Genomic DNA, 13198 nt, shown 5'->3' with positions numbered 1-13198 from the left:
CTCCTGGCCTACCACTCCAGACCCACCCCCCCTAGGAGGCTCTCCTTTCCCATCACTCCTCGCACGATGGCTCAGACTCACAGCGCACTTACTGCCTTGAGAGGCATCCACTCTTCGGACCTGTTTGTGCAACCAACTAATAACTACGGGCAAATCAATCTAAAAACTGGACCACCGTCCAGGAACAGAGATGCAGACGCAGAGAACGGTCTTGCGGACACAGTGAGGGGAGGAGAGAGTGAGATGAGAAAGAAGCACTGAAATATACACATTACCATGTGTAAGAGAGCTAGTGGGAAGCTGATGACGGCACCGGGCGCTCAGCTCAGCGCTCTGTGATGACCCAGAGGGCTGGGCTTCGGGGTGGGTGGGAGAGAGGCCAAACAGGGAGAGGGTATACGTATGCGTATGGACAACTCACCTTGTTGTGAGGCAGAAACCAACACAACATTGTAAAGCAATTATCCTCCCATTAAAAGTAAATTTTAAAAAATTAAATGGGACATTCATGGCCCACGTGTCTCGTGTTAGCCATGAAGACATAACAGGAAATTCTCTTAAATGCTGACATCAAGATACCTTATGTCTAGGGCTGGCTTTCTCCTGAACTAACCTAGTAATCCTACCCCTTTCACACACAAAAAAAAGAGGCGGGGGGGTTTCTTTGGTGAATCTCAGTTGGTTCCTGATAGTCACACATGTTCCCAAATAATTTGTAAACTATTAAAATAACTCAAGACCTTGATATCATAAACCCGAAGAAGGAGAAAAAAACTAAAAAATGGGAAAAAAAAAAAACAAACCTGCAGCAACATTTGCTGTGATGTAAGAGGCTTGTCAGAAGGAGAAGCAGGTGAGGGGGAAGGAGAGGGTGAGAATATTACTTACCATGTTCAAATCTGCTTGCCTAAATTGGGATATTTTGAAAGAAGGGAAAAGGTGTAATAATTAAGCAATTATTTTTCCTATCACAACAAACAAAAACCTAACAGGGACACCTTGTAATAATATCTTTCTCAATTGTTTTTTGTTTATTTTTTTAATGGCAGAAGAAATAATTACAGACCTATCTCTCTCATGAATGTAGATGCCAAAATTCTAAAAAAGGTACTGGCAAATCCAGTGATGTGTAAAAAGAATACATCGTGACTGTTAGGTTTATTCCAGTTATGCAACAAATGTTTAAGGATTAACACTCAAAAATCAATCAGTATAATTCAGAAAAAAAAGAGATTTATCATTCAATTATCTCAATAGATATTTAAACAAGGATGCCCACTGTCACCAGGTCAACATGATCCCAAAGATCCTAACCAGTGAAATAGGGCAAGAACAAGATATAAAATGCTTAAAGTTTATCAGTAGTGTTGCCATTATTCATAGGCAACATAATCATATACGTAGAAAAGCCAAAAGAATCTAAAATAAACTATCAGAATAGTCAACTTGGTAAGGTCAATAAATTCAGAGTCACTATACAAAAATTAACTACATTTCACTATATTTGTATAATGTAATAAAGAATACATCTGAGATTTCCCTGGTGGTCCAGGGGTTAAGAGCTTCCACTTCCACCAAAGAAGGCACGGGTTCAATCCCTGATCAGGGAACTAAGATCCCACATGCCACACAGTGCAGCCAAAAATATATATATATATTTTTTTAATTTTTAATAAAAAGAATATACCTGGTCTCTGATCCTGCTTCCCGTCAAAGAGCTTGGAAAACACTTGGACTTGCTGAGTGACAGCAGTGTCTCTGTGATGTTAATAAGGTGACTCTAGGTGGGACCCTAGAGGGAGACTGGAGATGGTCACCAGTTAAATACAAGAAGCTACACAAGGCCCTGCCTCCAGGGAGGCCCGATGCCTGCACCAGTCATGCTGAGGAAGTTCTGATGATGAAAACTCTGGATCTCAAAACTCAGGGGAGTGCTCCGGCTGGTAAAACCACTGATGAACCAGGAGCATGACACACCCGGGCTCAGGGGGAGAAGGCCTGGAGCGCTCCGTCCCTCAGACAGACTCCATCCTAGGCACAGCCCGTAAAACAAAGCTGCAATCCTGAGTGGAGCACTTTTCTGAGTTCTGTGAGCCATTCTAGCAAATTCTCAGACCCCTGAATTTAGAGCCAGTTGGCCAGACGTACACAGGTGTAGGGAACCCCACTTGAGGCTGGCATCTGAGGTGAGGGCAGTCTGTGGAGGTCTGAGCCCTCACACGCGAGGGGACTGAGTCTACTAACTCCAGGTGGCTAGCACCTGAACTGAACTGCAGAACACCCTGGTTGGAACAATCTGCAACAAACATCTGGAAAAAGAATTTTTTTAAATCACCAAATATCTAGCAATAAATCTAAGAAAAGCGTGAGACTTCTACACAGAAAATGACTATTATTGTTGAAAGAAATTAAGAGAGTACAAATTAGGAACTTCCCTGGTATTACAGTGGCTAAGACTCTGAGCTCCCCACGCAAGGCGCCTGGGTTCAATCTCTGGTCAGGGAACTTGATCCCACATGCTACAACTAAGATCTGGTGCAGCCAAATAAATAAATTTTTAAGTATAGATTTGAAAACACAGAGAGAGAGAGCATGTACTAAGACAGGGGTAACCATGTTTGGAGACTGGAAGATTCTTTACTATAAAGATGTTAAGTCTTCAAGTTATGTTTAAAAAAAAAAAAGATAGTGCTAAGTCTGACTCTTGCAATCCCACAGACTGCAGTCTGCCAGGGTCCTCTGTCCATGGGATTCTCCAGGTAAGACTACTGGAGTGGGCTGCCATTTCCACCTCCAGGAGAATCTTCCCCACCCAGGGATTGAACCCAGGTCTCCCGTATTTTGGGCACTGACTGAGCTATGCAGGAAATCAACGCAATTCCATATAATTCCCAGGCAAGAGGTTAAATCTCGAAGAACAACAAAGAACAAAGTGTTAACATTAACCAAAGTTCACTATAAAACTATAGTTCACTATAAAACTACTGCAATTGTGGCAATGCAGTACTGGAAAAAGAAAAAAAATAAACAGACCAATGGAAGAGTGTCCAGAGACAGACCCCCACATACAGCATGTTCAGTGGAGAAACGAGTCTTTTCAATGAGTTCTACTGGAGTAGCTGGACATCCATAGGAATTAAAAAAAAAAAAATCTTAACCTGTAACACATAAAAAGCAAATTCCAGAAGGATTATAGATCTCTAAGGTAAACAATACAGCTTCCAGAATATAACACAGGATTCCTCCTGGTTTTCATACGGGCAAAGAATCTTAATGCATTCATGTGTGCATGCTCAATCATGTCTGACTCTCTGTGACCTCATGGATTGTAGCCTACCAGGCTCCTCTGTCCATGGGATTTCCCAGGCAAGAATACTGGAGTGGGTTGCCATTTCCACCTCCAGGGGATCTCCCCGACCCAGGAATTGAGCCTCTGAGTCTCCTGCTTTGGCTGGTGGATTCTTCACCACTGCACAGCCTGGGAAGCCCCAAGAATCTTAAACAGGGAATCAAAGGCATTAATCACCAAAATGGACGATAAGCAACTGAAAATGCGATCAACATTAGTCACTGGGGAACTCTATATCAAAATCACAAAGAAAAGAAAATTACAGTGATATACTACCACCCACCTACCTGACTGGTTAAATAAGTTTTTTTTTTTAATGTAGAACAGACAGTACATTTTTTAGCCTGGGGTTATTGGGATATCCCAATCTTCTGGTCTCATTTTCAGAATCTACAATCTCACTAAGTGACACAGAACAGCAGTTGAGGGCTTGGCCCCGGGGAGGGGAGCAGTCTGGGGCGGCCACTTAGCTGTCACGTGGCTGAGAAAGAAAGATTTTTGTCCTCTCTGAGCCTTGGCTCTCCGTCTACAGCGCTTGGAGGGTTAACCCAGGACTCAACAAAGGCTAACCACTCATGAAGGCACTTCCTTCTTCATGATCCCTGCTCCACCCTCTTCCAGGCTGTGGGTCCCCCTCTTGTTCCTGCTTTTCTATCAGGTGCCCTCCCTAACCAGGGCACCCAGGAGGACAGGCGACTGGCAGGCCCTGAGATGAGAGAACCCACACGGGGTGCAGCCACGCTGCTTCCCTGGCCATCTCCCCAGGGCAGCGACCTCCTCTGTGCTCCTGCCATGATGGTGCTGGCAATCGGGATGGTGGCAGGAATTTTCAGGGAAAAAATTATAAGTAAATGAGGAGCATTTCCTCAGTTTTAAGTTACTGTTCTGGACTTCTCTTTTCCTTAAGCTCTGGTTTCTGTTACCCTTAACATACCCACTAGGGTCCAGATAAGATGCCATCTGAATTAAAAAGAGCCTGTAATTATATAGCAGGCTCTTTTTGACCTCAATGTCTTCATAATTCCAAGAAAGGCACCACGCCCAGACGGTGGGGCAGCTGCCAGCACAGCTGGTACGTGTGAACCACCATGGCCCAAATGGGGGCATATTTCGGACGGTAATAACAGTAATGTTTAAGATAGCTGACCCTGCATGACGACACGGTGCCAGGCCCTGAACTAAGCCCCGTGCGTGCCTCACCTCATTCCATCCTCCCCACAGCCTCTGGCTAGATGCTGTCATTAATGTGGGTGATCAAGTCATCAGACACCACAGAGCCCAAAAGCCAGTCACTGTTTTGAGCCTTTAACAAAATAAACTCCACTACATAAGCTTTTGCTCCTCTTTAAACTCACTCTTGGGCAAGTTTGATGAGAGACGGATGTATATTAAAAGCAGGACTCCAGGTGACTTTGAGTGTATGTGCACAGGCCTTCGTGTGTGTGTGTGAGAGAGAGGGAAGCACCTGCCTGGAGGGGATAAATACGTATGCCTGTCTGCCCATGTAAAAGCATGTCCCTGTGTGTGTGTAAGTGAGCCTGCCTGTGTGGGGTGTGTGAGGCTGGGTAGGGGGATGTGCGCATGTATGTGGATGTGTGGGGGGGCGGGGGGGCGGTGTGTGATGTGTCTGGGTGTGCAGTAGGTGGGCAAGAGTTGTGTGTGTGAGTGTGCGGGTGTGGCTATGGAGTTGTGTGTGTGAGTGTGCGGGTGTGGGTATGGGGTTGTGTGTATGAGTTTGCAGGTGTGGATATGGGGTTGTGTGAGTGTGCGGGTGTGGGTATGGGGCTGTGTGAGTGTGTGGGTGAGGGTATGGGGCTGTGTGAGCATGCGGGTGTGGCTGTGGGGTTATGTGAGTGTGTGGCTGTGGCTGTGGCTGTGGGGGGTTGTTGAGTGTGTGGGTATGGACGTGTGGGGGACTGTATGTGTGAGGGGGTGGGTATGGATGTGTCTGGGTGTGCAGTGGGTGGGCGGGAGTTGTGTGTGTGAGTGTGCGGGTGTGGGTATGGAGTTGTAGTGTGAATGTGCGGGTGTGGGTATGGAGTTGTAGTGTGAATGTGTGGGTGTGGGTATGGGGTTGTGTGTGAGTGTGCGGGTGTGGGTATGGGGCTGTGTGTGTGTGTGTGAGTGTGTGGGTGTGAGTATGGGGTTGTGTGTGTGAGCGTGCGGGTGTGGTATGGAGCTGTACGTGTGAATGTGCGGGTGTGGGTATGGGGCTGTGTGTGTGAGCGTGCGGGTGTGGCTGTGGCTGTGGGGGGTTGTTGAGTGTGTGGGTATGGACGTGTGGGGGACTGTGTATGTGTGTAGGGGTGCGGATGTGTCTGGGTGTGTGAGTGAGCCTGCCCGGGGCGGTGACAATGTGGAGGAGGGGGAGACCTTCCAACCAAGGCTCCTGGCTGCCTGCTGGCCAGAGACCAGGCGTTCCAGAGAGCCCGGGGAAACCAGTCTTTCGAGCACCCTGCCCAGTTCACCCTGCCCAGTTCACGGTAAATGGGCCCTGCAGCAGGGGAGCGCCTCTGGCTGTAAGCTCTGGGGACCGCTCCAGCAATCGCAGCTTTAACCCCCAACACAACAGGCTGGAGGCTGCACACCCCAGCCCTCTGGGCTCCCCTGTCAGCCACAGGGCACAGCCCAGCCCTCAGCCTTTGGAAATCCTCCTAGACGCTCCTCCTAAGAAACCCAGGGATAGAAAGGGATTTCCTTTCTTATCAAAGGGGAAATCTGAAGAAGGGATCTAAACTCTGGTCCAAACAGCAGAGCAGCAAACTGTGTTCACAAACAGTGATTTCAGTGTGAAAAACACATAAGGACAGCTACTGGGAGAGAGCAGAGTTAGTCACTCAGCTGTGTCCGTCTCTGCAACCCCATGGACTGTAGCCCGCCAGGCTCCTCCATCCGTGGAAATGTCCAGGCAAGAATAATGGAGAGGGTTGCCATTCCCTTCTCCAGGGGATCTTCCCTCCCCAGGGATTGAACCCAGGTCTCCTGCATTGCAGACAGACTCTTTACCACTGTGCCACATGGGAAGCTCAATGGAGAGGGCATGACAATAAAAATGAAAATGATTTTGACCCTGTTGTTTTGTCATAAGACTTTATAAACTTAGAAGAAAAAAACATTTAAGGGACTTCCCTGGTGGTCCAGTGGCTAAGACTTCACCTTCCAATGCAGGGGGTGCAGGTTCAATCCCTGGCGGGGGAGCTAAGATCCCATGTGCATCGAGGCCAAAAAACAAAAATATAAAACAGAAGCAATATTGTTACAAATAAAGACTTTAAGAATGGCCCACATCCAAAAAAAAAAAGTCAACAATAATTTAAAAAAAAATTTTAGTTTCTTAAAAATTTATCACAATAGATCAAAATAGCAAAAGTGGTTCTTTCTATCTACAAGATCACAGGCTTATAGATATTTTGTTTTGATTTCTGTGTGTTTTCAAAGATTCTGATAATAATACACAGGTCTTTTCAATTAACATCAGTGAAAAGAAAATCACATAATCAACGGAACAGGAATAGACTACGTAGTCTAGAATCCAGTCCATGAAACGAGCCAGGAGTCTGTGCTGTAGCCAGGAAGCTCTGTACAACCGGATGTCCATCCTGGATGCTCAGGTGTGATGAGAGGACAAGACAAGCCGTCCCTCCCCACAGGGAGGGGCTGTAGTAACCAGGGGCTCTACCAGAATCAGTCACCAAGTCAGTGACAGAAGGGCCTGGTCCATCCTTCCATTCCGGGCACGCTCCCCTGTTAAGAGAGTGTCTGATAAACAGGCTCGCAGTCCCTGCCATCGAGGAGACAAGAAAAACGTCACAAGGCACCATTCCTTTCCCTCAAGGACGTCCCAGCGGTTCAGGTACCCGGCTGGTCAGCATGACAGCACCACCGTGGGGATGGGCACTCAATGCTGGAGTCTCCCCGCCCCTCTGGGAAGGCCTGAGAGGCAGTCACAACACACAGAAGCAGCTTTCTCCAAGGAGGGCACCCAGAGCTGAGAAGCTCATCTCTCACCCCATGACCTTATCCAAGTGCTTGTAGCACGTGAAAAGAGCCATGTCTACTCTGCTTTGAAAAGCCAACTGAAACGTCAGACTTCTACTGACAAGCCTCACTTCCTGGGAGTCTCCTGCCTCTTACCCACTTCTGTGGACGCAGGTCTGCGGCTTGGGGTTTGATGTCTGTGCACTGTCCGATACCCCCTGTCCTGACCAGAGCGGTCAAGGAAAACTCTGGAGCTGGTCTTTTGAATTAGGAATACAAGACTTTTGACAAGTAAAGCTCTAAGCAGCTCTTACTAGGGCCTGGCTGTAAGGCAGCACCTTCCAGACACACACAAGAGCTGTAGGGAGAGGTCTGTAAACAGAAGATGGCTCAAAGTGCTCTCAGCCCCAGCACCTCTGTGGAAGCTGTCCATGGGCTGCACGATGCCAGCGAGGGGAAGAGGTGCCCACAAGCCTCACAGTGAAGAGAAGCAAGCAGCAGCCTGGCCAGCGTCTTTTCAGCTTGCCCGCTGGCATCTCCCTCACTCGCTCAGATACACCAGCCCCCAGAGAGGCCTCTGGAGATCAAATCACCAGCTCAGATTGAGACTGTTTCTAGGTGGCGCCGTCCAGGTGCAGGACTGCCTCTGATCTCCACTCTGCAGGCTGCCCTCTCCCAGCTCCTCCTGACGACTGTCCCATCCCACACCTGGGCTCGCTTCAGCCAGGCTCCTCCATGCCTCACACATGCTGCTCGCTCTCAGCTGACTCCCAAACCTTTCAGCCCCACGGGCCTCACTCCCAAGCCCACGTGGCACCTGGCCTGCACACCTACCCGGGTGGACTTTGCGCTCGTGCCGCTCAGGGTGGTCTAGGACCAGCAAGCACATGCTAGGACTGAGAGCCACACCCCAGCCCCACTGAGTTCTGTTTGTGCCCCATCTGCACGTGAACAGGAAGCCCAGGTGGGTATGGACGCTCACTGACCCACCAGACACCCTGCAACCCCAGAAAGGGTCATCCCGTTATTCTTTACTACTGCCCCTCCCCCCACCCTCGCCACACTGGCTCTGCTCCCTCCTCCACTTCCCTTAAATGACAACATCTTCAACCTGAATCCCAGGCAAAAACCTCACATGTTCACAAATACTTCCCAGTCGGACTTCGACATCTCTGAAATAATCACTGGGTCCTGTCCTTCTAACTTCAGAAGTTTCTGGAAGCCTAGGCCTTCCTGGGAGCCCCACAGTGCCTACCTAAGTTTTGTTTACACGTCTGTCTCCCTCGTAGACCACGACTTCTGTGAACAGGGCTGTGTTAGTCCTCTGACTCCCAACAGCCAGCACACCGTCTGACACACAGGATTCCAAAAATTAGATGCTTGTTGAGCAAATGAAAGAACAAGCAGGCGGAGGGAAACAAGATGCTTTTAAGGTGTGCCAGATGGTAGGAACCGAAAGCAAAAATTATGCAGTGTTCTTTCCAGCCTTTATAAAGTTGTTTCAGGAATAAAATTAAGCCGCTGGGGAAGAATGGCATAGGAAATACAGGAGGAGTTTTTAATGAAATCATTTCTAGCTTTTTCCCTCCAATATATAACCCACTATCTATAAGGAACAGTAATAGGCCTAAGGTTACCTCAGGGGTCAGTGACCAACCCAGAGTTTAAACCCAGCTCTTTACTGGGGGCTAGGTGGTTATAAAGTGGGTGGGGAAAGATAAGATGACTAAAGAAGAGCTGAATGTCTGGGGCGGGGAGGAATGAGCTGCAGGGAGGGGCAGAGCAGAAGCTGGAGGGTGGGTTTCAATCAGGGGCGGGGCTTCCAAACCCTCTAGGGGAGAGTTCATTCATTACTGTGCTTCCAGGGTCTTCACAGGCATCTGTGGTGAAAGAAAGACATGGCCAGCCAGGAGTAGCCCAGGGAGGCTTTGTTTTCAGATTTCCAGCTGTGGCCAAACTCAACCACAACACGCGGTACTGCCAACATTCTAGGGGAGGTTCAAGGAGAAGGACCAAGGTTCCAACAGCAGGAGCCTCCTAGTGGCCTGACAGCCTGCGGGCCTTGCTCTGGGGGCCCGCAGCGCCCGGCGCCAGGTCTCACACACTGTACAGGGCTCAGTAAACACCTGGCAACAGCTGCCTTCCTTTGGGAGGCAGAAGCAACTGGGAAGCAGTCAGGTGGGCATGCTCAGCCGAGTTCAACTCTTCACGACCCCATGGACTACAAGCTCCTCTGTCCATGGGATTGTCCCAGTAAGAATAAGAATACTGGAGCAGGGATACTGCTTTTTCCTCCTTCAGAGGATCTTCCCTACCCAGGAATCGAACCTGTGTCTCCTATGTCTCTTGAACTGACAGGTGTATTCTTTACTGCTGAGCCACCTGGGAAGCCCAGGAAGCTGTTACCTCCTTGCTTTAGTCTCAAGGCAAAGCTCAAAGCCGCAGGCTTGCAATGACTCTCTGCACCTGTCTCTAAGTGTGCAGAGCATATCCATGATTCTCACTGGTGAGTGAAGTTATGTCAGCTCCTGATGCTCAAAGACCGCTTATTCACTGAGAAACTGAAGCACAGGGAAGGGGAACCAGGACCCCAAACTCTGCTTCTCAGGCCGTGACCCGAACCTCTAACACGTGTGTCTCTGCAGGAGCTCCTCCTGGCTTTCCTGGTGCAGCTGGAAACGGTCAAGTCCCTGGATAACAGCACCGCACACCCATTTGTCTGTATCCCTTATCAGCTCCTCAAAATTGTAACACTTCTGGAATGGGGGTAATTCTCAAATCTGACAGGTCATTCATTCCTTCAGTGACTTTTTAATCAAAGTCTTACTATGTACCAAGAACCATTTTAGGGCTTCCCTGGTGGCTCAGCAATAAAGAATCTGCCTGTAATGCAGGGGACATGGGTTCAATCCCTGAGTTGGGAAGATCCCCTGGAGGAGGAAATAGCAACCCACTCCAGTATTCTTGCCTGGGAAATCCCATGGACAGAGGAGCCTGGTGGGCTACAGTCTGTGGAGTCGCAAAAGTCTGACGCAACTGAGGGACTAAACAAGAACCATTTTATGGGCAGGGATATATGGGTGAACAACACTTAGACCTGCCCTTTGGTACAGTGGGAGGAGTCAGACAATAAAAATGTAAACCCGTAAATCACACAGTTGTTAGAAAGTGATAGGAGAAAAAGAAAAATGAGCACAGGGTGGGTCAGGTTAGATTAGGAAGGTCAGGGAGGGACCAGGGGTTGCAGCTTTAAATAAGGGTGGCAGGAAGGCCTCACTGAGAAGATGAAGCAGACACAAGGGAGGGGAGAGTGAGCCACAGAGTCTGGGGGAGAACATTCCGCCTGCGGGAGCAGCCAGCACAAAGGCTCCAGGCTGGGAGTGTCCTCAGGGCCAGCAAGGCCGGCCTGGCTAGTGACAGAGCCACTCACTTGTTGCTCACTCATTGTTTAACAAACGTTTACTGTTCGTTTCTTCGCCAGGCAAATGAGTGGAGAAAGTGCTGGTACGCACGATGCCAACCCTCAATGAACTCACAATGCTGGTGGGTGAGGTGGAGATGAAATGACCTTAAAAGAGGGTCACACCCACAGCGGAAAGACTCTGGAGGGATTCAGGGCCCTCATCCAGCCTGGAGGTGATGAAGGGTCCCCAGAACACAGAAAAGCCCCTTGGCTCGACTAGGCAGGGACCCCGGCTCAAATATCTGTGCTGCTGACAGTGCTGTGTTAACCCGACTCATTGGTTTTTCTTAACAACAACAAAAAAGAAGCAGCCTGGAACCTCCCTGGCAGTTCAGGGGCTAAGACTTCGGGTTCCCAATGCAGGGACCTGGGTTTGATCCCTGGTCAGGGAACTAGATCCCACATGCTGCAATTAAAGATTTCACAGGTAGAAATTAGAAAGATCCCATGTGCCACAACTGAGACCCAGAACAACCAAATAAATATTTTTAAAAATGAAATAAAAAAGAAGCCTTCTAAATACCAGATTTGTAAAGAAAAGGCAGTAAGTTGCAGGTGTACACTGAGCATTTGCCATGTCCAAGAGGGCCTTAGATGCCCGAGGAGAAGATGTGTGAGAGATCACACTCTGGGGAGCCCAGCACAGCCATGAGTTAAAACTAGGAACCAAGAAATGATGGTGTGATGCCCAGGGCCCCACAACGCAGGACGCAAACTGTGCCTGTGCGCCCACAGAACCACCAGCAGCCCCACCAGGCGTCAGCCTCAGGCTACAGGCTTGATAAGGAGGAGGGTCCAGGGGACTAAAGTGTGTATCTGCAGAGCCCCACTCAACACAGCTCTGCCCTCAGAGATGCTAGCTCTGTTTTCCCAGCTTCAGGAAGTGGTGGTACTTTTTAAATTAAAAAAAAAAGATGAGCCCAAAGATGGCCCTGCCAGGATTCAGGAAGCTCCCACCCTGCTGATCAGGGGCCGAGACGCCTGACCATGCCAGTCCATACGGGTTGGATCCAGATCCGGGCTGGACGACGCAAACGTGCTTGTCGGGTGTGTCACCAGCAAGTCCCAAAGACCATAGAGGTGGTTAAGGAGGAAGCCGCCCTGGTGAGTCCTAGCCCTGCTCCTGACCAAGCAACACAGGAAAAGCCCTCCGGGCCTAGAGGCTGCAGGGTGGGGGTGGAACTCAAATCCCCCCTGCTCTTCTGTTTGGACTTGATACCTGGGTTCCCCCATTCCTGGGTCTGCCCACACTGAAGCTCCCCCGGGGCTGTGCCATTACCAGCCCCTCTGCAGACCACCTTACAGGCTGTCTCCCACTCAAGCTTATATAACTGGAGTTCTCAGATCTGATGCTGAGAGTCAGTCTGTCAAACTGAAAAAGGGAAGGTACCCAGTCCCCACCCTGGCTCTAACCCCAGCATCCCTGCCAGGCCAGCTCCTCCCTATCCTACTCTGTCACCCACTGATCCAGCCAGTTGAGGCTCTCCAGAAATGAGCAACAACGGGCTGAGGTCTTGCCTCAGCCAGCAGGAGTCCCATGTGTGGGGAGTGAAGCAGAGTTCTGGCATTTAGGTGACCTCCCCCATTCCTTTATAAAGAGCTCCCCTTTTGGTCTCCTCACCGCCTTTGGGCCTTTGGCCGAGGAGGGTTTTGCTCCATAATTGGCTTGTTTACTGTCACTCGGAGTGGCAGAAGCAGGAGGAAAGTTTTGCTAGAAGTAAGGAAAGGGGTGTGTGCTCTGAGCGCTGAAGCTGCCGAGTAAACCCTCCAAGTGTCTAACTACCAAGAGCACGTGTGAGAAAAAAAACACCAGGCCGACTGAAGATGCCCAGCAGACCACAGGAGGAACGCTTATGTGCGGCGCCTGGGAAAGATAGAATAACCAAAGCTTAATCTGCTCGCTTTTGCTGAACAGTCAAAAGCATTACCTGGCATTGCTCTCGGCAGGGAGCCAGCGAGTGCCCTCCCAACTTGGCTTCCGGGGGCCAGGCGCTCCGGTGACACTGTACTCGCTTGACTCCAGAACCTTCCAGAGCTCCGAGAGCCCAGCAGACGGACTGCCCTGACTTTCAGGCTCTTCCCAAGGCCCTGGGTGTCTCGGTCTCTCCCCTACTGACCACTGATCAGCAGAGCCTGTACCCACAGGAATGGAACCACCTGCTGAACCAGAAGCACATTCTCTGCTGCCCAACTCAGCTTCTCTGCTCAAGGGGTACCCTCTGCCTCAAGGACCAAGTCTCCCCAGCTTTCAAGGATCTCCCCAAATGTTCCCTCTGCTGTGAAGGTTTTCCGGGTTCCCCAGCCCCTTCCGCACCCGACCCCAATAGGACCTGCTGGCTCCAGTACCATGCCCTACTCTCCATGCCCCGGTGCTGGCCTCCTTGAAGGCATTAGCCTCACTCCATCCT

At 49.7% G+C, this 13198-nt stretch overlaps 1 protein-coding gene across 1 annotated transcript in view; it reads right to left on the bottom strand.

Annotated features, from left to right (window-relative positions):
• Positions 1-13198, bottom strand: part of CNNM4 (cyclin and CBS domain divalent metal cation transport mediator 4) — a 37685-nt gene that overhangs the window by 22957 nt on the left and 1530 nt on the right. The gene's annotated exons all lie outside the window — the stretch shown is intronic.

This window comes from Bison bison, unplaced genomic scaffold (assembly GCF_000754665.1).
Source record: "Bison bison bison isolate TAMUID 2011002044 unplaced genomic scaffold, Bison_UMD1.0 scf7180017864508, whole genome shotgun sequence".
NCBI classification, from domain to species: domain Eukaryota; kingdom Metazoa; phylum Chordata; class Mammalia; order Artiodactyla; family Bovidae; genus Bison; species Bison bison.
This window is presented reverse-complemented; position numbering and strand designations above follow the sequence as displayed.